We start from the raw sequence: 24,169 nt of genomic DNA, 5'->3' as shown, positions 1-24,169 counted from the left end.
CACCTCAGATAATTACACAGTTTTAAGGTTATTGAGCAGAGAAAGAATTGCTGACTGTCCAGACAATGCCCTCTTTCATTCAGTATTAGTCTCAGAAGAATGTGACGGTATGTGTTAACTGTGTTTATGTTGTCCTTAAGGAGAAGAAAGTTTATATTATTTTAAAGGGCAATATTCTTTTAATAAGCTCAACCCATAGGAAAGAAATAAAGCCTTATAAAAATTGGAATAAATGTCTTCAAACCAATATGTTATTTGAAACACTGTTTTACATGGTATATTCATTTTTTGTCTCACCCTCACATAACTCAGCAAATGGCTATTGAATTTAAGCTGTCTCAAGGGTAAAAGCATAAAGCTGAATGTTGCTGTTGGATTTACTTGAGCTCAAACAGCGTCTGGATTTGTTGGTCATGGCATTCCCTCTTAAATCCTCAAGTGTCTGTTTGAGCCCAGTTATACTAGAACAATTCAACAATTCAGGGTTTCCTTTTCTATATAAAAACATCTGTTTACATGGCTTATACCTAAATGAATATGAGCATGTTATCATTTACTGAAAAAATGAAAGATGGTTTACAGCTTTTGTCCGAAAAATCATTATTCAAGTCACGCTTCAATACTTTCATAAATTGTAGGATGCAGTCAAACTCTCTTTGCTTTGAACTATTTCTAGTAGTAAAGAGTTTACCAGAAGACACAGATTTAAAATCAATCTTTATGAAAACATTTTTAAAAGTGCCACTATTTGTTCATTCTATTTCAGTTCAGTTCAGTTCAGTTCAGTTGCTCAGTCGTGTCCAACTCTGCGACCCCATGAATTGCAGCATGCCAGAACTCAATGTTCATCACCAACTCCTGGATTCCACCCAAACCCATGTCCATTGAGTTGGTGATGCCATCCAACCATCTCATCTTCTGTCGTTTACTTCTACTCCTGCCCTCAATCTTTCCCAACGTCAGGGTCTTTCAAAATGAGTTAGCTCTTTGCATCAGGTGGCCAAAGTATTAGAGTTTCTGCTTCAAAATCAGTCCTTCCAATGAACACCCAGGACTGATCTTCTTTAGAATGGACAGGTTGGATCTCCTTACAGTCCAAGGGACTCTCAAGAGTCTTCTACAACACCACAGTTCGAAAGCATCAATTTTGGGCACTCAGTATGAAGAACTAAGAGACCTTTTAGAACTAACACCCAAACAGATGTCCTTTTCATTATAGGGGACTGGAATGCAAAAGTAGGAAGTCAAGAATCACCTGGAGTAACAGGCAAATTTGGCCTTGGAATGCAGAATCAAGCAGGGCAAAGACTAATAGAGTTTTGCCAAGAAAATGCACTGGTCATAGCAAACACCCTCTTCCAACAACACAAGAGAAGACTCTACACATGCACATCACCAGATGGTCAACACCGAAATCAGATTGATTATATTCTTTGCAGCAAAGATGGAGAAGCTCTAAACAGTCAACAAAAACAAGACCATGAGCTGACTGTGGCTCAGATCATGAACTCCTTATTGCCAAATTAAGACTTAAATTGAAGAAAGTAGGGAAAACCGCTGGACCATTCAGGTATGATCTAAATCAAATCCCTTATGATTATACAGTGGAAGTGAGAAATAGATTTAAGGGCCTAGATCTGATAGATAGAGTGCCTGATGAACTATGGAATGAGGTTCGTAACATTGTACAGGAGATAGGGATCAAGACCATTCCCATGGAAAAAAAATGCAAAAAGCAAAATGGCTGTCTGGGGAGGCCTTACAAATAGCTGTGAAAAGAAGACAGGTGAAAAGCAAAGGAGAAAAGGAAAGATACAAGCATCTGAATGCAGAGTTCCAAAGAATAGCAAGAAGAGATTAGAAAGCCTCCTTCACTGATCAATGCAAAGAAGTAGAAGAAAGGAACAGAATGGGAAAGACTAGAGGTCTCTTCAAGAAAATTAGAGAGACCAAGGGAACATTTCATGCAAAGATGGGCTCAATAAAGGACAGAAATGGTATGGACCTAACAGAAGCAGAAGATATTAAGAAGGGGGGGGGGGCAAGAATACATAGAAGAACTGTACAAAAAAGACCTTCATGACCCAGATAAACACAATGGTGTGATCACTCATCTAGAGCCAGACATCCTGGAATGTGAAGTCACGTGGACCTTAGAAAACATCAGTATGAACAAAGCTAGTGGAGGTGTTGGAATTCCAGTTGAGCTGTTTCAAATCCTGAAAGATGATGTTGTGAAAGTGCTGCACTCAATATGCCAACAAATTTGGAAAACCCAGCAGTGGCCACAGGACTGGAAAAGGTCAGTTTTCATTCCAATCCCAAAAAAGGCAATGCCAAAGAATGCTCAAACTACCGCACAATTGTACTCATCTCACGTACTAGTAAAGTAATGCCCAAAATTCTCCAAGCCAGGCTTCAGCAATACGTGAAGTGTGAACTTCCAGATGTTCAAGCTGATTTTAGAAAAGGCAGAGGAATCAGAGGTCAAATTGCCAACATCCACTGGATCATGGAAAAAGAAAGAGAGTTCCAGAAAAACATCTATTTCTGCTTTATTGAATATGCCAAAGCCTTTGACTGTGTGGATCACAATAAACTGGAAAATTTTGAAAGAGATGACAATACCAGACCACCTGATCTGCCTCTTGAGAAATCTGTATGCAGGTCAGGAAGCAACAGTTAGAACTGGACATGGAACAGCAGACTGGGTCCAAATACGAAAAAGAGTGTGTCAAGGCTGTATATTGTCACCCTGCTTATTTAACTTCTATGCAGAGTACATCATGAGAAACGCTGGACTGGAAGAAACACAAGCTGGAATCAAGATTGCTGGGAGAAATATCAATAACCTCAGATAGGTATATGACTCCACCCTTATAGCAGAAAGTGAAGAAAAACTAAAGAACCTCTTGATGAAAGTAAAAGAGGAGAGTGAAAAAGTTGGCTTAAAGCTCTACCTTCAGAAAATGAAGATCATGGCATCTGGTCCCATCACTCCATGGGAAATAGATGGGGAAACAGTGGAAACAGTGTCAGACTTTATTTTTCTGGGCTCCAAAATCACTGCAGATGGTGACTGCAGCCATGAAATTAAAAGACACTTACTTCTTGGAAGAAAAGTTATGACCAACCTAGATAGCATGTTGAAAAGCAGAGACATTATTTTGCCAACTAAGGTCTATCTAGTCAAGGCTATGGTTTTTCCTGTGGTCATGTATGGATGTGAGAGTTGGACTGAGAAGAAGGCTGAGCGCTGAAGAATTGATGCTTTTGAACTGTGGTGTTGGAGAAGACTCTTGAGAGTCCTTTGGACTGTAAGGAGATCCAACCTGTCCATTCTGAAGGAGATAAGCCCTGGGATTTCTTTGGAAGGAATGATGCTAAAGCTGAAGCTCCAGTACTTTGGCCAGCTCATGGGAAGAGTTGACGCATTGAAAAAGACTCTGATGCTGGGAGGGATTAGGGGCAGGAGGAGAAGGGGATGACAGAGGATGAGATGGCTGGATGGCATCACTGAATTCATGCACATGAGTCTGAGTGAACTCTGGGAGTTGGTGATGGACAGGGAGGCCTGGCGTGCTGCGATTCATGGTGTTGCAAAGAGTCGGACACGACTGAGCGACTGAACTGAACTGAACTGAACTTTCTTAACAGTCCAACTCTCACTTCCATACATGACCACTGGAAAAACCATACCCTTGACTAGACGGACCTTTGTTGGCAAAGTAATGTCCCTGCTTTTGAATATGCTCTAGGTTGGTCATAACTTTTCTTCCAAGGAGTAAGCATGAAAATGAAAGTGGAGTTGCTCCGCCGTCTCCAACTCTTTGCCAGCCCATGGATTGAGGAGCCTGGTGGGCTACAGTCCATGGAATTTTCCAGGCAAGAGTACTGAAGTGGGTTGCCATTTTCTTCTCCTGGTGATTGCCCCAACCCAGGTATCGAATCTGAGCCTCCCACGCTGTGGCAGATGCTTTACTCTCTGAGCCACCAGAGAAGCATAGGATACCACAATAAATAAAACAAAATTGAATGTCTCTGCTTTTTAATATGCTGTCCAGGTTGATCATAACTCTCCTTCCAAAGAGTAAGCATCTTTTAATTTCATGGCTGCAGTCACCATCTGCAGTGATTTTGGAGACCAGAAAAATATAGTCAGCCACTGTTTCCCCATCTATTTGACATGAAGTGATGGGACCAGATGCCATGATCTTCATTTTCTGAATGTTGAGCTTTAAGCCAACTTTATTACTCCCCTCTTTTACTTTCATCAAGAGGCTCTTTAGTTTTTCTTCACTTTCTGCTATAAGGGTGGAGTCATCTGCCTATCTGAGGTTATCGATATTTCTCCCAGCAATCTTGATTCCAGCTTGTGTTTCTTCCAGTCCAGCATTTCTCATGGTGTACTCTGCATAGAAGTTAAATAAGCAGGGTGACAATATACAGCCTTGACACACTCTTTTTCGTATTTGGACCCAGTCTGCTGTTCCATGTCCAGTTCTAACTGTTGCTTCCTGACCTGCATACAGATTTCTCAAGAGGCAGATCAGGTGGTCTGGTATTGTCATCTCTTTCAAAATTTTCCAGTTTATTGTGATCCACACAGTCAAAGGCTTTGGCATATTCAATAAAGCAGAAATAGATGTTTTTCTGGAACTCTCTTTCTTTTTCCATGATCCAGTGGATGTTGGCAATTTGACCTCTGATTCCTCTGCCTTTTCTAAAATCAGCTTGAACATCTGGAAGTTCACACTTCACGTATTGCTGAAGCCTGGCTTGGAGAATTTTGGGCATTATTTTACTAGCATGTGAGATGAGTACAATTGTGTGGTAGTTTGAGCATTCTTTGGCATTGCCTTTTTTTGGGATTGGAATGAAAATTGACCTTTTCCAGTCCTGTGGCCACTTCTGGGTTTTCCAAATTTGTTGGCATATTGAGTGCAGTACTTTCATGATATCACCTTTCAGGATTTGAAACAGCTCAACTGGAATTCCAACACCTCCACTAGCTTTGTTCATAGTGATGCTTCCTAAGGCCCACTTGACTTCACATTCCAGGATGTCTGGCTCTGTGTGAGTGATCACACTATCATGATTATCTGGTTAGTGAAGATCTTTTTTGTACAGTTCTGTTTATTCTTGTCACCTCTTCTTAATATCTTCTGCTTCTGTTAGGTCCATATTATTTCTGTCCTTTATTGAGCCCATCATTGCATGAAATGTTCCCTTGGTCTCTCTAATTTTCTTGAAGAGACCTCTAGTCTTTCCCATTCTGTTGTTTTCCTCTGTTTCTTTGCATTGATCACTGAGGAAGGCTTTCTTATCTCTCCTTGCTATTCTTTGGAACTCTGCATTCAAATGAATATATCTTTCCTTTACTCCTTTGCTTTTCACTTTTCTTTTCACAGCTATTTTTAAGGCCTCCTAAGACAGCCATTTTGCTTTTTCGCATTTCTTTTCCATGGGAATGGTCTTGATCCCTGTCTCCTGTAGAATGTCATGCACCTCATTCCATAGTTCATCAGGCACTCTGTCTGTCAGATCTAGTCCCTTAAATCTATTTCTCACTTTCCCTGTATAGTGATTTGGGATTTGATTTAGGTCATACCTGATTGGTGTAGTGGCTTTCTCCACTTTCTTCAGTTTAAGTCTGGATTTGGCAATAAGGAGTTAACGATCTGAGCCACAGTCAGCTCCCAGTCTTATTTTTGCTGCCTGTATAGAGCTTCTCCATTTTTGGCTGCAAAGAACATAATCAATCTGATTTCGGTGTTGACCATCTGGTGATGTGCATGTGTAGAATCTTCTCTTGTGTTATTGGAAGAGGGTGTTTGCTATGAGCAGTGCATTTTCTTGGGAGAACTCTATTAGCCTTTGCCCTGCTTCATTCTGTAGTCCAAAACCAAATTTGTCTGTTACTCCAGGTGATTCTTGACTTCCTACTTTTGCATTCCAGTCCCCTATAATGAAAAGGACATATTTTGGGGGTGTTATTTCTAGAAACTCTTGTAGGTCTTCATAGAACCATTCAACTTCAGCTTCTTCAGCATTTGTCATCAGGGCATAGACTTGGATTATAGTGATATTGGATGGTTTGCCTTGAAATGAACAGAGATAATTTGTTGTTTCTGAGATTGCATCCAAGTACTGCATTTTGGACTCTTGTTGACTGTGATGGCTACTCCATTTCTTCTAAGGGATTCCTGCCCACAGTAGTAGATGTAGTGGTCATCTGAGTTAAATTCACCCATTCCAGTCCATTTTAATTCGCTGATTTCTAGAATGTGGATGTTCACCCTTGTCATTTCTTGTTTGATGACTTCCAATTTGCCTTGATTCACGGACCTAACATTCCAAGTTCCAATGCAATATTGCTCTTTACAGTTTCTAGCCTTGCTTCTATTACCAGTACCATCCACAACTGGGTGTTGTTGTTGTTTTTTTTTTTTTGCTTTGGCTGCATCCCTTCATTCTTACTTCTCCACTGATGTCCAGTAGTACTTTGGGCACCTACCGACCTACTGCTTCTTTCTATTTAGGGTTAACATAAAATGTAAAGGGAAAGATCTCATCAGAAACATTAGCATTGTTAGATCCATGTGTGCACAGATCTTCGTAAAATTCAAATGGATACAGAGAACAGGTAATAACTTATTAGATAGGTATATTTCTCTTTATTTAAAGGTTGTGCAACATCCATATCTATACAAACAGAAGAATGTCAACTAGGAGAGGAGGTTAAAAAAGGAGATGTTGATTTTTTTTTTCTGTTTCCTCATCTGATAGCTACCACTCCTTTATTTTGCATATTCAGAGCTTGAACTTTTCAAAGTTGATGGAAGTAACAGAAAGGAATTGGAAAGTATTTACTTCCCTTATAATGCTATAGTGTTACAAAAATTTAGCAAGTCAGCATCATTAAAGTAGGAATATTTTGTGCAATCTGAATGCAAATCTAAAGTGTCTTAAACTAATAATTTACACTAGAGAGATGAATTTCTCTTCACTTGAGAATACTATGAACATCGTGTCTACATAAACTGAAGAATCTAAGTAACACGATGAAGGAATTCTGCTCCTGGACAGTTTTTGTGTGTTCTTTGGAAACTCTAACTCTGGACATATCTGGTGTACAATTCTCTTGTTAAGGATGCAAGAAATTTCATGGCTGGTTATTTGCATCCCCTTGGGCATCTTAATAGTTCAACTAGTTCTTTGGCCCAAGGTATTCTCACCCTTTCAGTTGATTGTAATAGAATCAGAGATGATCCTTTCATGGTTCCCTTTCATGAATGAACCTCTTTGGAGCATGTGTACTCATGCATTTTTTTTTCTCTGGATGGTGACTTTGGACGGCAGGCACCTTTCCAGGCATCTATCACTTCTTCCCTCATATAGTGTGGCCTCAATTTTGCTTTTCAGTGAATCCCAGGGGGCATACATCAAGCTCTCTTCCTGGTCACTTTGAAGAATTCCTCTCTTTACCTAAAGTGAGGGGAAGGACTTGCCTGTCTCAGCCTATTATGCTGGAGTCAGGGTGGAGGAGGGGAACCAGAACACTGAGTTCCTCATGTAAAATCTCTTCACTTTTAACAAGACTTCTCTCTGCCTCTTAATATCTTGCTGCTGCTGCTAAGTCACTTCAGTCTTATCCGACTCTGTGCGACCCCATAGACGGCAGCCCACCAGGCTCCCCCGTCCCTGGGATTCTCCAGGCAAGAACACTGGAGTGGGTTGCCATTTCTTTCTCCAATGCATGAAAGTGAAAAGTGAAAGTGAAGTCGCTCAGTCGTGCCCGACTCTTAGCGACCCCGTGGACTGCAGCCTACCAGGCTCCTCCGTCCATGGGCTTTTCCAGGCAAGAGTACTGGAGGTAACTGATAAAGATAAAAGCCACTGTATTCAACTTAGTATTACTAGACACTGCAGCTGAAACTGAAAGGAAAAGAACTGTATTTATAATCATGTCACATTATTACAAGAACCATATTTGTGCTCTAAGTTAGGAGTTCTAGATAATCCACTGAGGGAAAGTGACTAGTCCAAAAAAATAAAACATGAGATTATATTGACAATAGAGGGATTTTTCTCAGTCTTGAGTACACAACTGTTTTTATCTGTATATGGAAGGCAAATTAACATTCATTGAACAGGGAAAGTTATATTTTGTGAGTAAATGTGATATGGCAAATCTGGTGATAGGTACGTTAGCACAGATAATGTAGTTTTATTTAATGACATCCTGAGAAACGCTGTACGGGAAGAAACACAAGCTGGAATCAAGATTGCCGGGAGAACTATCAATAACCTCAGATATGCAGATGACACAACCCTTATGGCAGAAAATGAAGAGGAACTAAAAAGCCTCTTGATGAAAGTGAAAGAGGAGAGCGAAAAAGTTGGCTTAAAGCTCAACATTCAGAAAACGAAGATCATGGCATCTGGTCCCAACACTTCATGGGAAATAGATGGGGAAACAGTGGAAACAGTGTCAGACTTTATTTTTTTGGGCTTCAACATCACTGCAGATGGTGACTGCAGCCATGAAATTAAAAGATGCTTATTCCTTGGAAGAAAAGTTATGACCAACCTAGATAGCATATTCAAAAACAGAGACATTACTTTGCCGACTAAGGTCCATCTAGTCAAGGCTATGATTTTTCCTGTGGTCATGTATGGATGTGAGAGTTGGACTGTGAAGAGGGCTGAGTGCTGAAGAATTGATGCTTTTGAACTGTGGTGTTGGAGAAGACTCTTGAGAGTCCCTTGGACTGCAAGGAGATCCAACCAGTCCATTCTGAAGGAGATTAGCCCTGGGATTTCTTTGGAAGGAATGATGCTGAAGCTGAAGCTCCAGTACTTTGGCCACCTCATGAGAAGAGTTGACTCATTGGAAAAGACTCTGATGCTGGGAGGGATTTGGGGCAGAAGGAGAAGGGGATGACAGAGGATGAGATGGCTGGATGCCATCGCTGACTTGGTGGATGTGAGTCTGAGTGAACTCTGGGAGTTGGTGATGGACAGGGAGGCCTGGCGTGCTGCGATTCGTGGGGTCGCAAAGAGTCAGACACAACTGAGCGACTGAACTGAACTGAATGAGATACTAATGGGCTTTCATTCTAGTAAAGAATCTGTCTGCCAATGCAGGAGACACAAGAGATGCAATTTCAGTCTCTCGATAAGGAAGATCCCCTGGAGAAGGAAATGGCAACCCACTTCAGTATTCTTGCCTGGGAAATTCCAGGCACAGAGGAGCCTGGCAGGCTACAGTCCATGGGGTCGCAAAGAGTTGTACACAAGCGATTGAACACAGCACACAGCACTGGTAAAGGAGATAGTTAATATTTTTCTTACATCCAAAGAAAGAAATTTCACATGGAAAGCTAATTTTTATTCCCAGAATGAGTTATTAAGTAACAGGGTAAAACTATTTATCCAAAGCTTATTGTTTCAGGGGACATCATATTGCCTCTTCATAAAGTAGGAAGTTTTTACTACTACTATGTATTATGGTTTTAGAAATTTAGAACTGTGTCCTTTGGTACATAATTATGTGCCCCATTGAACATTTTCCCCCACTAAACCTTGTATTACATATCTACTTTGGCTATGATCTTGCAAATATGCATATAACTTAGAATTTTCAGCAATAAATGGTAAAAGCAATTTTGGAAATCATGTAGCTAGAAACTCAGGGAAAATAAAAATGATATAGAATGGGGAAAATCTGGACTAAAAAATTTCTAAATTTTGTATCTTGGGTTAGTCCAGAATAATTGTGCCAAAACTGTTCCAGTTAGGGGCTAGAGAAGGAATCAGTTGCCAATATAATAATCGGGGGCATGTCACACACTGGCCACTGTGGAAGGGGTCAGAGTGAGGAGAAAAGTTTCCTATGTCAGAGGCCTGGGATCAATTTGGATTCTCAGCAATCTTTTGTTAGTTTGAAAAAAACCTTTAATTTTAGAAATTACTAGTTGGTTTTTTGATTTGATTTTGCTTAATTGACATCTTTAGTATGAAGCAGCAAAGGCAGGATTTAGTGAGATGAGTAGATTGAGTTTACATTTGAAATCTACAAAAAACAATTGTATAAGTTTATGATTCATTTTGTTCTATTGTTACTGCTATGGTCTGATGTGTCTGTTCAGACTCAAACACTGAATTGCCCAGTGTGAGGTTATTAAGAGATGGGGCCTTTGGTAGATGATTAAGTCAGGAAGGTAGAGAGATTAGTACCCTTGAGATTGGTCCTGGGTGTTCATTGGAAGGACTGATGTTGAAGCTGAAACTCCAATCCTTTGGCCACCTGATGCAAAGAGCTGACTCATCTGAAAAGACCCTGATGCTGGGAAAGATTGAGGGCAGGAAGAGAAGGGGATGACAGAGGATGAGACAGTTGGATGGCATCACCGACTCAATGGTCATGAGTTTGGGTGGACTCCAGGAGTTGGTGATGGAGGCTTGGCGTGCTGTGGTTCATGGGGTTGCAAAGAGTTGGACATGACTGAGTGACTGAACTGAACTGAAGAGACACTATAGAATTTAGCTCCTTCCATTATGCAAAGCTACAATGAGAAGTCTGCAACTGTAAGGGGGCTCTCACTTGACTATTCTGACAGTCTGATCTGAGACCCCCAGCCTCCAGAACTTTCAGAAAAAATTTCTGTTATTTATAAGCTACTTAGGCTGAAGTATGTTGTTATAGCAACTTGAGTGAACTAATACAGTATAAATATGAAAAGAATCTGTGTACTTTTTAATAGGAAACTATGAACATGAACAATTTCTCATGATTTGTTCTAATATTTTGTTGACTAAATATACTTCATTTATGAACAAATGCTGCCTTTAGTCCTCAATTAGTTTTTCCTTGCCCACAGCAGTTTTACTTGAAAATACTAACAAACTATAATTGATTTTAAAAATAAATTCCTAAATTATAAGTGAACTAGAGTGGTTTCTAAGTTGGTGATTGATCTCAATCAGTTAGTTTGAATTAGGGCCTGATCGATTTAGTGTTTTTAACTGAAGATCAAGTTTTAAATTTAGTTTCTCAAGATAAAATTTTCATCAAAAAGAGTAGTCCATATGTCTGTCTTCCTTTCATCATTTGGATTAGCCAAGGAAGGGGAAGATATCACTGTGAAGTGACATGCAAGTGAAGTTCATCGCTAGGGTTAGTAATAACCATTTTCTGAAAGAAAAAAAGAAAATGGTGCATTTACAAGGGTATACATTTCTGTTAAAAGACAATAACAAAACTTTTTTCAATGTATTTCCCTTCCCCTATGTCCTAATCTCATAGACCATAATCAAAATGGCAGGTTTGGCATTTCAATTCTCTGTGCCTGTAACAATTTTTTGCAGCTAGTAACAAATTCACTTCTGCTAAAATTCTATTACTCTAAGCAATTTCTCTCAAGGATTGTAACAATTCTTGTGAAAACAGATCAGCAGCTTTCAGTATAATCTTACTTCATCTAACGGGAACAAGGTCCACTTCTGGTAAATCCTGCAACTGGATGTGACAGGAATAGAAAACTCTATTTCAGTACCTTGCAGAGTGTGGTGAAAGGCATTTGGAAGGTAGTTTGGATTGTTTTTTTGTTTTGTGTTGTTTTCAGTTCTTCTCTTAGCATTAGCTTTTGTTCTATTTTATTTTTAGTAATACTTTAAAGTGACAGCTTGTGTATTTTAAGAGAAATAAAATGAAGGGATAAGGGATGGCTGTCTTTCAACTGTTCACTGAACATATAAAACAATATAAACTGGAAAAAGTATAAATTGGAAATATTTTAAATTCTTACATTTACTGAAACTCCAGTACTTTGGCCACCTTATGCGAAGAGTTGACTCATTGGAAAGGACTTTGATGCTGGGAAGGATTGGGAGCAGGAGGAGAAGCGGATAACAGAGGATGAGATGGCTGGATGGCATCACCGACTCAATGGACATGAGTTTGAGTGAACTCTGGGAGTTGGTGATAGACAGGGAGGCCTGGCGTGCTGCAATTCATGGGGTCACAAAGGGTTGGACATGACTGAGCAACTGAACTGAACTGAACTTACATTTACTACATAAAAATAGGTTCAGAAATAAGCTGGAATTCGATGCTCAGCTATGCATGTATATGTACTAAGTCACCTCAGTCTTGTCTGACTTTATGCGACCCTAAACTACCACACAATTGCACTCATCTCACACACTAGTAAATTAATGCTCAAAATTCTCCAAGCCAGGCCTCAGCAATACGTGAACCGTGAACTTCCAGATGTTCAAGGCAGAGGAACCAGAGATCAAATTGCCAACATCCTCTGGATCAGGGAAAAAGCATGAGAACTCCAGAAAAACATCTATTTCTGCTTTATTGACTATGCCAAAGCCTTTGACTGTGTGGATCACAATAAACTGTGCAAAATTTTGAAAGAGATGACAATACCAGACTACCTGACCTGCCTCTTGAGAAACCTATATGTAGGTCAGGAAGCACCAGTTAGAACTGGACATGGAACAACAGACTGGTTCCAAACAGGAAAAGGAGTATGTCAAGGCTGTATATTGTCACCCTGCTTATTTAACTTCTATGCAGAGTACATCATGAGAAACGCTGGACTGGAAGAAACACAAGCTGGAATCAAGATTGCTGGGAGAAATATCGATAACCTCAGATATGCAGATGACACCACCCTTATGGCAGAAAGTGAAGAGGAACTAAAATGCCTCTTGATGAAAGTGAAAGAGGAGAGTGAACAAGTTGGCTTAAAGCTCAATATTCAGAAAATGAAGATCATGGCATCTGGTCCCATCACTTCATGAGAAATAGATGGGGAAACAGTGGAAACAGTATCAGACTTTATTTTTTGGGGCTCCAAAATCACTGCAGATGGTGACTGCAGCCATGAAATTAAAAGACACTTACTCCTTGGAAGGAAAGTTATGACCAACCTAGATAGCATATTCAAAAGCAGAGACGTTACTTTGCCAACAAAGGTCCATCTAGTCAAGCCTAAGGTTTTTCCAGTAGTCATGTATGAATGTGAGAGTTGGACTGTGAAGAAAGCTGAGTGCTGAAGAATTGATGCTTTTGAACTGTGGGGTTGGAGAAGACTCTTGAGAGTCCTTTGGACTGCAAGGAGATCCAACCAGTCCATTCTGAAGGAGATCATCTCTGGGATTTCTTTGGAAGGAATGATGCTGAAGCTGAAACTCCAGTAGTTTGGCTACCTCATGCAAAGAGTTGACTCATTGGAAAAGACTATGATGCTGAGAGGGATTGAGGGCAGCAGGAGAAAGGGACGACCGAGGATGAGATGGCTGGATGGCATCACAGACTCGATGGACGTGAGTCTGAGTGAACTCTGGGCGTTGGCGATGGACAGGGAGGCTTGGTGTGCTGTGATTAATGGGGTCGCAAAGAGTCACACATGACTAAGGGACTGAACCAAACTGATGGACTGCAGCCCACCAGGCTCCTCTTTCTGTGAGAGTCTCCAGGCAAAAATACTGGAGTGGCTTGTCCTGTCCTCCTCCAGGGGATCTTCCTGACCTAAGTCAAACCTGAGTCTCTTGCACTTCAGGCAGATTCTTTAATGCTGACTCACCGGGCAAGACCCATACTCAGTTATATTCATTTATAAATAGTTTAGTTCAGTTCAGTTCAGTTCAGTCGTTCAGTGTGTCCAACTTTTTGTGACCCCATGAATCGCAGCACGCCAGGCCTCCCTGTCCATCACTAACTCCGGGAATTCACTCAAACTCACGTCCATCGAGTTGGTGATGCCATCCAGCCATCTCATCCTCTGTCGTCCCCTTGTCCTCCTGCCCCCAATCCCTCCCAGAATCAGGGTCTTTTCCAATGAGTCAACTCTTCGCATGAGGTGGCCAAAGTATTGGAGTTTCAGCCTCAGCATCAGCCCTTCCAATGAACACACAGGGCTGATCTCCTTCAGAATGGACTGGTTGGATCTCCTTGCAGTCCAAAGGACTCTCAAGAGTCTTCTCCAACACCACAGTTCAAAAGCACCAATTCTTTGGCACTCAGCTTTCTTTGCAGTACAACTCTCACATCCATACATGACCACTGGAAGAACCATAGACTTTACTAGAAGGACATTTGTTGGCAAAGTAATATCTCTGCTTTTTGAATATACTATCTAGTTTGGTGATAACTTTCCTTCCAAGGAGTAAGCGTCTTTTAATTTCATTACTGCAGTCACCATCTGCAGTGATTTTGGAGCCCAAAAAAATAAAGTCTGACACTGTTTCCACTGTTTTCCCATCTATTTCCCATGAAGTGATGGGACCAGATGCCATGATCTTAACTTTTTGAATGTTGAGCGTTAAGCCAGTTTTTTCAACTCTCCACTTTCACTTTCATCAAGAGGCTTTTTAGTTCCTCTTATACATACTCAAAGGCTGGTACTGAAGATACTAAAATTGACAAGAAAGAAAAACCAACTTTACTGAATGTGTAGCTGAGAAAGAGGAGGAAAGAGAGGGGGAAAGAGAAAGAAAACAAAAAGGGAGGAAAAGGGGGGCAGCAACGAGGGGAGAAAGTAAGAGACAGAGGTACTCAAATCATTGCAACTGTATTTTAACAGTCTACAATATCTTGATGAAGTTATTTAAAGCTTAATTTGGTCAAGAAAGTTAATTTAAAGAGTTTAATTGAAAGTTTAAATGAAAAATAAATCTCTTGAAGAACATCTAAACCTTAAGATTGTTAAGCTGCAGAGAGTATTAATTATCACTTTGTAAAGCATCTAAATGATATGCTCAAGGCTATACAGCCAGAAAATGACACAACCAGGTCTGTGGCAAATTAAAACACATAAAATAAAGAAACAGTATATAGTAGTCTAGCATCTGAAGTTTCTATAGATTGGAATGATATCAGTTTTCTCAAATTCTTAAAATGTTTAACAATTCCTAAAAAAAGAAAGAAACTTTCTGGATGTATTCAAAATACCTCACTATAGCATTCATAATAATCTTTGCAAGGATTGTAGAGCAGCAAATAGCCAGATCTCTGAAGGCTTTTTGTGCCTTTCTCTTATTTCCTTTTTTCTCTTTCCCCTTTTCCTCTTTTCCTGTGTCCATCGCCTCTTTCCTTCCTCCTCAAAATAGCTAAATAAAAATCATTTATTTAGTATTTAGTAGCTTTACAAATATTCTATCCAATGCTGAGTATTTACATATAATATCTGGTCCCATCTCCAAAGCTATTCTATACTGGAACTTTTATTACTCACTTATAAACAAGGACATTGGAACTGAGTTTGGAGTACTAACTCCATTGCTATGCTCTTTATGCCATATATTATACTACAATATTTCACAATTGGAGTGAAAACTCCCACAGAGGTCAATACATAGAATATGCCAGAATAAATCAACATTGATTTTTGTTTTCATTCTGAAAATTAGAGCTTGAGTTTGATAGTACATGTGACTAGGGCTTTACAAGGTAACAGGAGAAAAAAAGTTTAGGATATTCCCTACAGTATTGTAGTCAGAGTAGGCAAATGTTATTTTGACTCTCCAAAAGCCTTCAAAATTGTGTTTTAGCCATGTCCACTGATGCAGGAAGAGAACAGATAAAGACCATGGCAGTCTGAAAGACTAACCAAAAGTGGTCTCTGTGTAGAATAGCTGTGCTATATGTGTGTGTCAATCACTCAGTCATGTCTGACTCTGCGACCCCATGGACTGAATCTGCAGGCTCCTAGTAATAAGCAATATATTATATAAATTAGCTACACACTGCATGAAGTTAAAAATGAACAATCTGGGGATACTTATAAAATCAATCTGAATAATTCCTCTCTCCAAATTGCGATTTTGAAAAATATATATTAGGATATTAAATTTATTTTTTATTGTTTAGGCCTCAGAACAATGTCTATAAGGAAGGAGTTATTTTTATTTTAATTGAAGTATAGTTGATTTAGGGCTTCCCTCCTGGCTCAGGCAGTAAGGAATCTGCCTGTAATGCAGGAGACCTGGGTTCAATCCCTGGATTGGGAAGATCCCCTACAATATTGTGTTTGTTTCTGGCATATAGCAAAGTGACTGAAATAAACATACATATATATATTCTTTTTCATAGTCTTTTCCATTATGATTAGAGGAAATTGAATATATTTCCCTATGTACACAGTAGGACCTTGCTGTTTATTTTATATCTAGTAGTTTGTATCTGTTAATCCCAAACTCCTAATTTATCTTTCTGCAACCCCTTTTCCCTTTTGATAAGCATAAGTTTGTTTTCTAGACATTAAGTATTTTTATACTTTATAAAGAGTATAGCAGAGACATTACTTTGCTAACAAAATTCCAACCAACAAAAAGCTATGGCTTTTCCAGTAGTCGTGTATGGTTATGAGATTTGGACCATAAAGAAGGCCAAGTACTGAAGAATTGATACTTTTGAACTGTGGCGTTGAAGGGGGCTCTTGAGAGTCCCTTGGACAGCAAGGAGATCAAATCAGTCAATCCTAAAGGTAATCCATTCTGAATATTGATTGGAACGACTGGTGCTGAAGCTGAAGCTCCAATACTTTGGCCACTTGATGTGAAGAGCCACTAGGAAAGACCCTGATACTGGGAAAGATGGAAGGCAGGAGGAGAAGGAGATGACAGAGGACGAGATGGTTGGATGGCATCACTGACTCAGGGGACGTGGGTTTGCGCAAGCTCTGGGAGATAGTGAAGGACAGGGAAGTCTGGCGCACTGCAGTCCATGGGGTCACAGAGTTGGACACCACTTCTTGTTCAGTGGTAAACAGTTGTTCAGTTGTTCAGTGACTGAACAACAGTACTCTATAAAATTAAAGGAAGGATTTTAAGCATCATATACATATACGTATTTTGTTTCAAACCTTGTATATTAGCTGCAAAATGTTAACTTCCCGGAAGTTAGTATTATGAAAACAACCAATTAGCAATGTGTAGCAAAAATATCTGTGATATATGGCCAATTAAAATAGTTGCAGAATAATGACCCAGACATGGAAGAAATAACTGAGGCTAGGGAAGTTGTCTGCTTTATATCGTTTGTAAAGGACACAGCCTGGGCATGGGAGAGAGATATCAGAAGGTACTCCAGACAGAAAAATAGCTTTGGTAAAGTGAGGTCTTGCATACTGAAAGGCTATCCAATCAGAGTTGGACACCAGAACAGGAAAAGAAAACAACAATGGGATCTCTATTAAAACCATGGACGAAGTATATGGAAGATGGTCCAAAAGTAAGGGTCATAAAATAAAAGAGCAGAGAAGTAGAGGATTAGAATTTTCCAGATATGAAACAGTATTTCTGAGAAGACATGAAGTAAGGAACGAGAGAGAACGTTAACCCCTACTTTAGGCAAAGAAAAAGAACAATAGTCAACATGCTAAATTTAGGGAATATATGGATGTTTTCAATCAAATCAAAATAAAATGGTTTAAGAATGAGGCATGTACACAGCATTCAGAAACACACAGGTAGCAATGTTCAAGTAGACTAGGGAAAAAAAAAAAGAAATCTAATAAGCAATCAGAGTAGGACACCAAAGCCCTGGGCAGTATTAGATTTTGAATTTTAAATAGCTTCCACCTCAAAGATATAATCCCTGCTGGTATATGAGACAATCTTTGGGTGAAGACAGGTCATTGTTGTTTAGATCAGAAAAATATGTTATAAAGATTAGTGAGTGGGCACCACTGGGGGCAGTGAAAAATAGGAGTCAGAGCACGTTCAGTTCAGTGCAGTTCAGTGCAGTTCAGTGCAGTTCAGTGCAGTTCAGTTCAGTCGCTCAGTCGTGTCTGACTCTTTGCAACTCCATGAATCGCAGCATGCCAGGCCTCCCTGTCCATCACCAACTCCCGGATTTCACTCAAACTCACGTCCATCGAGTTGGTGATACCATCCAGCCATCTCATCCTCTGTTGTCCCCTTCTCCTCCTGCCCCCAATCCCTCCCAGCATCAGAGTCTTTTCCAATGAGTCAACTCTTCACATGAGGTGGCCAAAGTACTGGAGTTTCAGCTTCAGCATCATTCCTTCTAAAGAACACCCAGGGCTGATCTCCTTCAGAATGGACTGGTTGGATCTCAATGCAGTCCAAGGGACTCTCAAGAGTCTTCTCCAACACCACAGTTCAAAACCATCAATTCTTTGGCACTCAGCTTTCTTTGCAGTACAACTCTCACATCATACATGACCACAGGAAAAACCATAGCCTTGACTATACAGACCTTTGCTGGCAAAGTAATGTCTCTGCTTTTGAACATGCTATCTAGGTTTGTCATAACTTTCCTTCCAAGGAGTAAGCGTCTTTTAATTTCATGACTGCAGTCACCATCTGCAGTGATCTTGGAGCCCCCCAAAATAAAGTCTGACACTGTTTCCACTGTTTCCCCATCTATTTCTCATGAAGTGATGGGACCAGATGCCATGATCTTCGTTTTCTGAATGTTGAGCTTTAAGCCAACTTTTTCACTCTGATCTTTCACTTTCATCAAGAGGCTTTTTAGTTCCTTTTCACTTTCTGCCATAAGGGTGGTGTCATCTGCATATCTGAGGTTAACGATAGTTCTCCCGGCAATCTTGATTCCAGCTTGTGTTTCTTCCAGCCCAGTGTTTCTCATGATGTACTCTGCAGATAAGTCAAATAAGCAGGGTGACAGTATACAGCCTTGACGTACTCCTTTTCCGATTTGGAACCAGCCTGTTGTTCCATGTCCTGTTCTAACTGTTGCTTCCTGACCTACATATAGGTTTCTCAAGAGGCAGGTCAGGTGGTCTGGTATTCTCATCTCTTTCAGAATTTTCCACAGTTTATTGTGATCCACACAGTCAAAGGCTTTGGCATAGTCAATAAAGCAGAAATAGATGTTTTTATGGAACTCTCTTGCTTTTTCCATGATCCAGCGGATGTTGGCAGTTTGATCTGTGGTTCCTCCCTCTGCCTTTTCTAAAACCAGCTTGAGCATCTGGAATTTCACGGTTCACGTATTGCTGAAGTCTGGCTTGGAGAATTTTGAGCATTACTTTACTAGCGTGTGAGATGAGTGCAATTGTGCAGTAGTTTGAGCATTCTTTGGCATTGCCTTTCTTTGGGATTGGAATGAAAACTGATCTTTTCCAGTCCTGTGGCCACTTCTAAGTTTGTTAGATGTTAGCAAAAGCACATAGCTGCAAAGATAAAAGAGAACTGTAGGCTGAGAAGAAACATCATCTAAAACAAATGAACTTGTATTACAAACAGACTCTAAAATATAGACTGCTCCAACACAAAAAAAGTTTCTTTCTTTCCTATATGATAGCAGTGGGAAGTGCCATCCTCCATGCACTCACTCAGGAACTTCGGCGGATGGAGTTCCTACCATATTTAAAAGGTGCCTTCCAAAGGGCTTATCTTCCTTCCAAAGAGGAGAAAATCATTCTGGACTTCAGCAGTCCAAAAAATGCTCCTCTCTAACCTCTGATTACAGGCAGCGAGACTGACTGATGGTCCCAGCTGCACTCTGAAACCCAACACGGCCATTTGTGCCTAAGCCACACTTCCCATTAGCCAGTGACTGAGTGTGGCTAAAATACTATGGCAAGCCTGTTCCTCAAAGACAAACAGTCCTCGGATGTGCAGCTTTGGCTGGAAAACTTCCCATCTGCCTTGCTGCAATTTTATGAGAGCTATGCTACAATCTAGGACTTTCCCTACCTAACTTTCTTTTGTTCTTCCTCTCCATCATAGGAATTGAACCTACCTCAAAGTCTGAGAACTGTACCAACGTCTTCTGACTCTCAATTTTTCTCATAGATAATTTTCCACACACAAAACAATGACTTGCACATGTAAACTTATCTAACATCTGTTTCTCCAAGAACCCAAACTAATGTAGGCAGTGCCAGAAAGCAGGCAGTAAAATGGGCTTCCGTGGTGGCTCAGCAGTAAAGAACTGCCTGCCAATGCAGGAGACACGAGTTTGATCCCTGGGTCGAGAAGATCCCCTGGAGAAGGAAATGGCAATCCATCCAATATTCTTGCCTGGAGAATCCCATGCACAGGGGAGCCTGGTGGGCTACAGTCCATTGGGTCACAAAAGTCTGAAACGATTAAGTGACTAAACAAGAACAAAATGGGCTCAGGGACTAGGTCATTCACTAACTGGCAGGCAAAAAGGATGTTATTCTGAAGAATGTAGGGTCCTGGTAATTCCTGTCACATGGTATACTCTAATCAGTAATGATTTCATCAGTGGTGACCTGAAAAGCTATCCCAGTGGAGAGAAATTCATTTATTGATTTAATAATTAAGGTATTTGAAAAATATCAAGGCAACAGTGCCGAGAAAGCACTGGAGCTTATTATTGCAAAGTCGTAAACATTACCAATCAGGGTTCTTGGCCTTCCCCATTCAATAGAAATTGATTAGAGGTCAAACAAGGCTTTACTGGGGCCCCTGCTGCAGCTGTGGAGAGCAAGAACAAACAGCAGTTTCCCTTGCTTGCTCCCTGGCAGTGGTGGGGAGAGAGGGGAAGACCTTGTTCCTCATACGGGGTGGGGGTAGAGGCAGGCCCAGGAGTTGAGCCGGAAAGGTAGCTTAGGTGGTTTGTCCTCCCCTTAGGTGGTGTTCAGTGCAGAGGGCATGGCTTTTGCTCTGGGCTCTTCAGAAGTGGTAGTCAGGTTTTTTTGGTCTCTTTGTATCTTTTGTCCAGAATTCACCCTAACTTATGCATGCATGTAGTCATTTTTAGTCCCATATATTTTCTTTGTAGTTTGTTGCTCCAGGAGATGTGTGTTCAGCTGCAAGCATTGCAGCACTTCAGCAGAGTGTCTCAGGTTCCAGTTTGTTTCAGAATTATTGCCCTGCAGAATGATAATGAGAAATTCACGACTTAAAGACTAAATTTGAGAGTCAGAAGGCCTGTATGGAAGTTTACAGAGAGTTCCTCATCCTGCAGTGGAAGAGGGGACTTTGAGTAAAGTAGATTACACTCCATTACCCTCTAGTTAAGCATCCAACTTCAATAATTAGAGCTTCGGGGTTGTAGATATTTTTAAATGCTCATTTAAGGCAGATATGCCCCGGTAAAATAAGGCCCTGAATTGGGATTCTGAAACATGGAATGAGGACTCCTGAATAGATTCCTGTGAAGGAATTGTCTCTACAGATATTCATGCTCCAAACCTTTAGAGTTCACACAGTTTGATTCTTTTTCCTTAATAAGAGCTAGATGTCTTGCTGGAAGATACTGAAGAGGCTCAACCCCTGCAAGATTACAGGGGCTCCTCTCCTGGGTACTCAGCCAGTTTTAAGAGTTAAATCCTAGGATGGCTGGGCTGGGGGAAAATTCAGCTGAGAAGGAAGGAAAGGTATTATAGGCAAAAGAAAGCATAACAATTACTTACATGCCAGTAAGATGAACCAGGGGACTGCCCCTAGGATTGGATTTTGTCAAGGGGACTAACATACATGACTAGATAAGCAATATTTCATTGACATCAGGGAACATTCTAGGGTTTCATAGATTTATCGCCCTAGCAAGGACCCCAAGGAATGGGACATTCTACCCACTAGACTGACTATGACAGACCTAAGAAAGGGGCTCTAACCAATGCTGGGAAAACTGTAAAGGCTTAAGCTGCCATGAATGACAGTAGAGGAAGGAATAAAGGAACCAGGTGAAGAGGGTGTAGCGGAGTGGTTAATAATGTGAGGCCAGAAAAATCACCAGGTTATGCTCTATGCCAAGTTCCAAAAGACATGGTTTCAAGACCATCAGAAATGTGCTGGTGAGAGGAGAACAGATGTCATACAAAAAGTTCAGTTCAGGCCCTTCTCTGCAGTCATGAAGCTGGCTCTTTAACATTCATAATAATGATGTGCCATGAAGTAATAGAGGTCAGATGGCGGTATTTCACTGCTGGAAATCAAGAGGCCAAAATTACCATATAAACATCAAGGTTGGAGGAGCAGATGAAAAGTTGACTGGCAGGGTGTTTAGAGGTAAGTCATAGAGAGTGGCCTCAATAATGTCAAGTAGCTATACACAGTTACTTCAGTCCTGTTCGACTCTTTGTGGCCCCATGGACCACAGCCCACCATGCTCCTCTATCCATGGGATTTTCCAGGCAAGAATACTGAGTGGGTTATCATACCCTTGTCCAGGGAATTTTTCCCACCCAGGGATCAAGCCATCATCAACTGTGTCTCCTGCATTTCAGGCAGATTCTTTACCACTGAGCCACCAGGGAATCCTAAGGGCAAACAGACTAATAGCTAAAAAGGGTGTTAGGGGCTTCCCAGGTTGGGCAGTGGTAAAGAATCCGCTTGCCAATACAGGAGACACAAGAGAAGGGCTGGATCCCTGGGTCAGGAAGATCTCCTGGAATAGGAAAGGCAACTCACTCCAATCTTCTCACCTGGAGAATCCCGAAGACAGAGGAGCCTGGCAGGCTACAGTTCAGGAGGTCGCAAGAGTCAGACACTGAGTGAGTGCGCGTGCACACACACACAGACACACACACACACACACACCTTATTAGTCAAAAACACATACACACACTTTGTCAAATTTTACAATAAGAAAGAGGCAAGAAGGAAGGAACAGGACGCTGAGGGAAGTTGTCCCAATAGACAGTAATTATCACTTGCTCAGTTCTCATACTTGAACCAGTTTTCAGCTCCAGAGTAACTGAGGTTGCCACGCACCTACAAAGACCAGCACACGAAATTGCAGAGGTGCCACTCTGCACCGAGTCCCAGGCAACCCGGCTTCCAGACCTGGTGCACACCGCGCAGGCGCAGTAGTGAGACGCTTCCGGCAAGCGCCCCACCGCCACCCCGCCCGCCGGCCTCGGACTCCCCTGGGCCCCACGCGCTCAGGCCCAAGCCTGCCCGCAAGCGGCGCCGCAGCTCCTCCAGCCCTGGGGCGCCCCGGGCGTTGTACAGCACCAGGTACCTCGCGCAGGAGGGCGGCTGGCGCCACGGCTGTCAGGCGGTGATCTGGAGGGACGCCGACTGCTCACACGAGGTCTATCGATGAGATTAACATTTAAATTCATGGACTTTGAGTAAAGTCGGTTACCTTCCATTACCCTCCATAACGTGGATGGACCGCATTAAATCAGCTGAAGGTCTTAAGAACAAAGACTGACCTCTGCGAACAAGAAGGCATTCTGCTGCAAACTACCTTGGGATTCAAAAGGCAGCTCTCCCCGGGGCCTCCCGCCTGCTAGCTTACCTCACCAGAGTTTGAACTCACCAAGCCTCCACTCTCAGGTGAGCCAGTTCCTTAAAATAAATCTCTGTCCCTCTGTGCAGTGCTCAGTCGTGTCAGACTCTGCCACCCCCCGGGCCGTAGCCTTCCAGTCTCTTCTGTCCATGGAATTTTCCAGGCAAGAACACTGGAGTGGGTTGCCATTTTCTATCCCAGGGCATCTTCCCGACCCAGGGATCAAACCCGCGTCCCTTGTGTCTCCTGAGCTGACAGGCGGATTCTTGACCCCCGCGCCCCCTGAGAAGCCCCTCTGCGCGTATGCTCACATCCTGTTGGTTCTGTTTCTCTGAAGAGCCCTCACTCCTACGCCATCATTCCAAAAACCCACTGAAGCGTTTTGTGGTTCAAGTTTCTACAACTCTAGTCTTTGCAGAGTTAGAGGTTTTAGTCCCCCAAGGGGATACCCTTTAGTCAGGACAAACAATAAAGGTTCTGTTGAAATATGAGCTGTGGAGCATTTTATATCCTTCCATTAAGGAGCCAGCGGGCAACAAACTTGTGTCACTACTATTGTTGTTCAGTTGGTACGTCGTGTGCGACTCTTTGTGATCCCATGACTGTAGCCTGCCAGGCTTCTCTGTCCATGAGGTTATTCTGGCAGGAATATGGGAGTGGGTTGCCTTTTCCTTCTCCAGGTCTCACCATACTGGCAGCTATAATTAAACATGATTAAAGGTAGAGATGATTCTGTACTATAGGCATAGGGAGAAATTTGTAACTCAGGTGATCCATCTGGGTGCCTACCACTGAAGTGACTTAGCAACAGCAGGGAATTGTAACCATCAATAGACAGGTGCAAATGCCTTGGCTTGAGAAAAGTATAATTGCCAAGGACTCAGACTCCTCAAGAATGAAAGTCTGTGGAAATATCACCAGCTAAGCCACCAAAGAGCTGCC

Source organism: Capricornis sumatraensis, chromosome 17, assembly GCF_032405125.1.
Source record: "Capricornis sumatraensis isolate serow.1 chromosome 17, serow.2, whole genome shotgun sequence".
Lineage (NCBI taxonomy): Eukaryota > Metazoa > Chordata > Mammalia > Artiodactyla > Bovidae > Capricornis > Capricornis sumatraensis.
Note: the sequence above shows the minus strand (reverse complement) of the source record.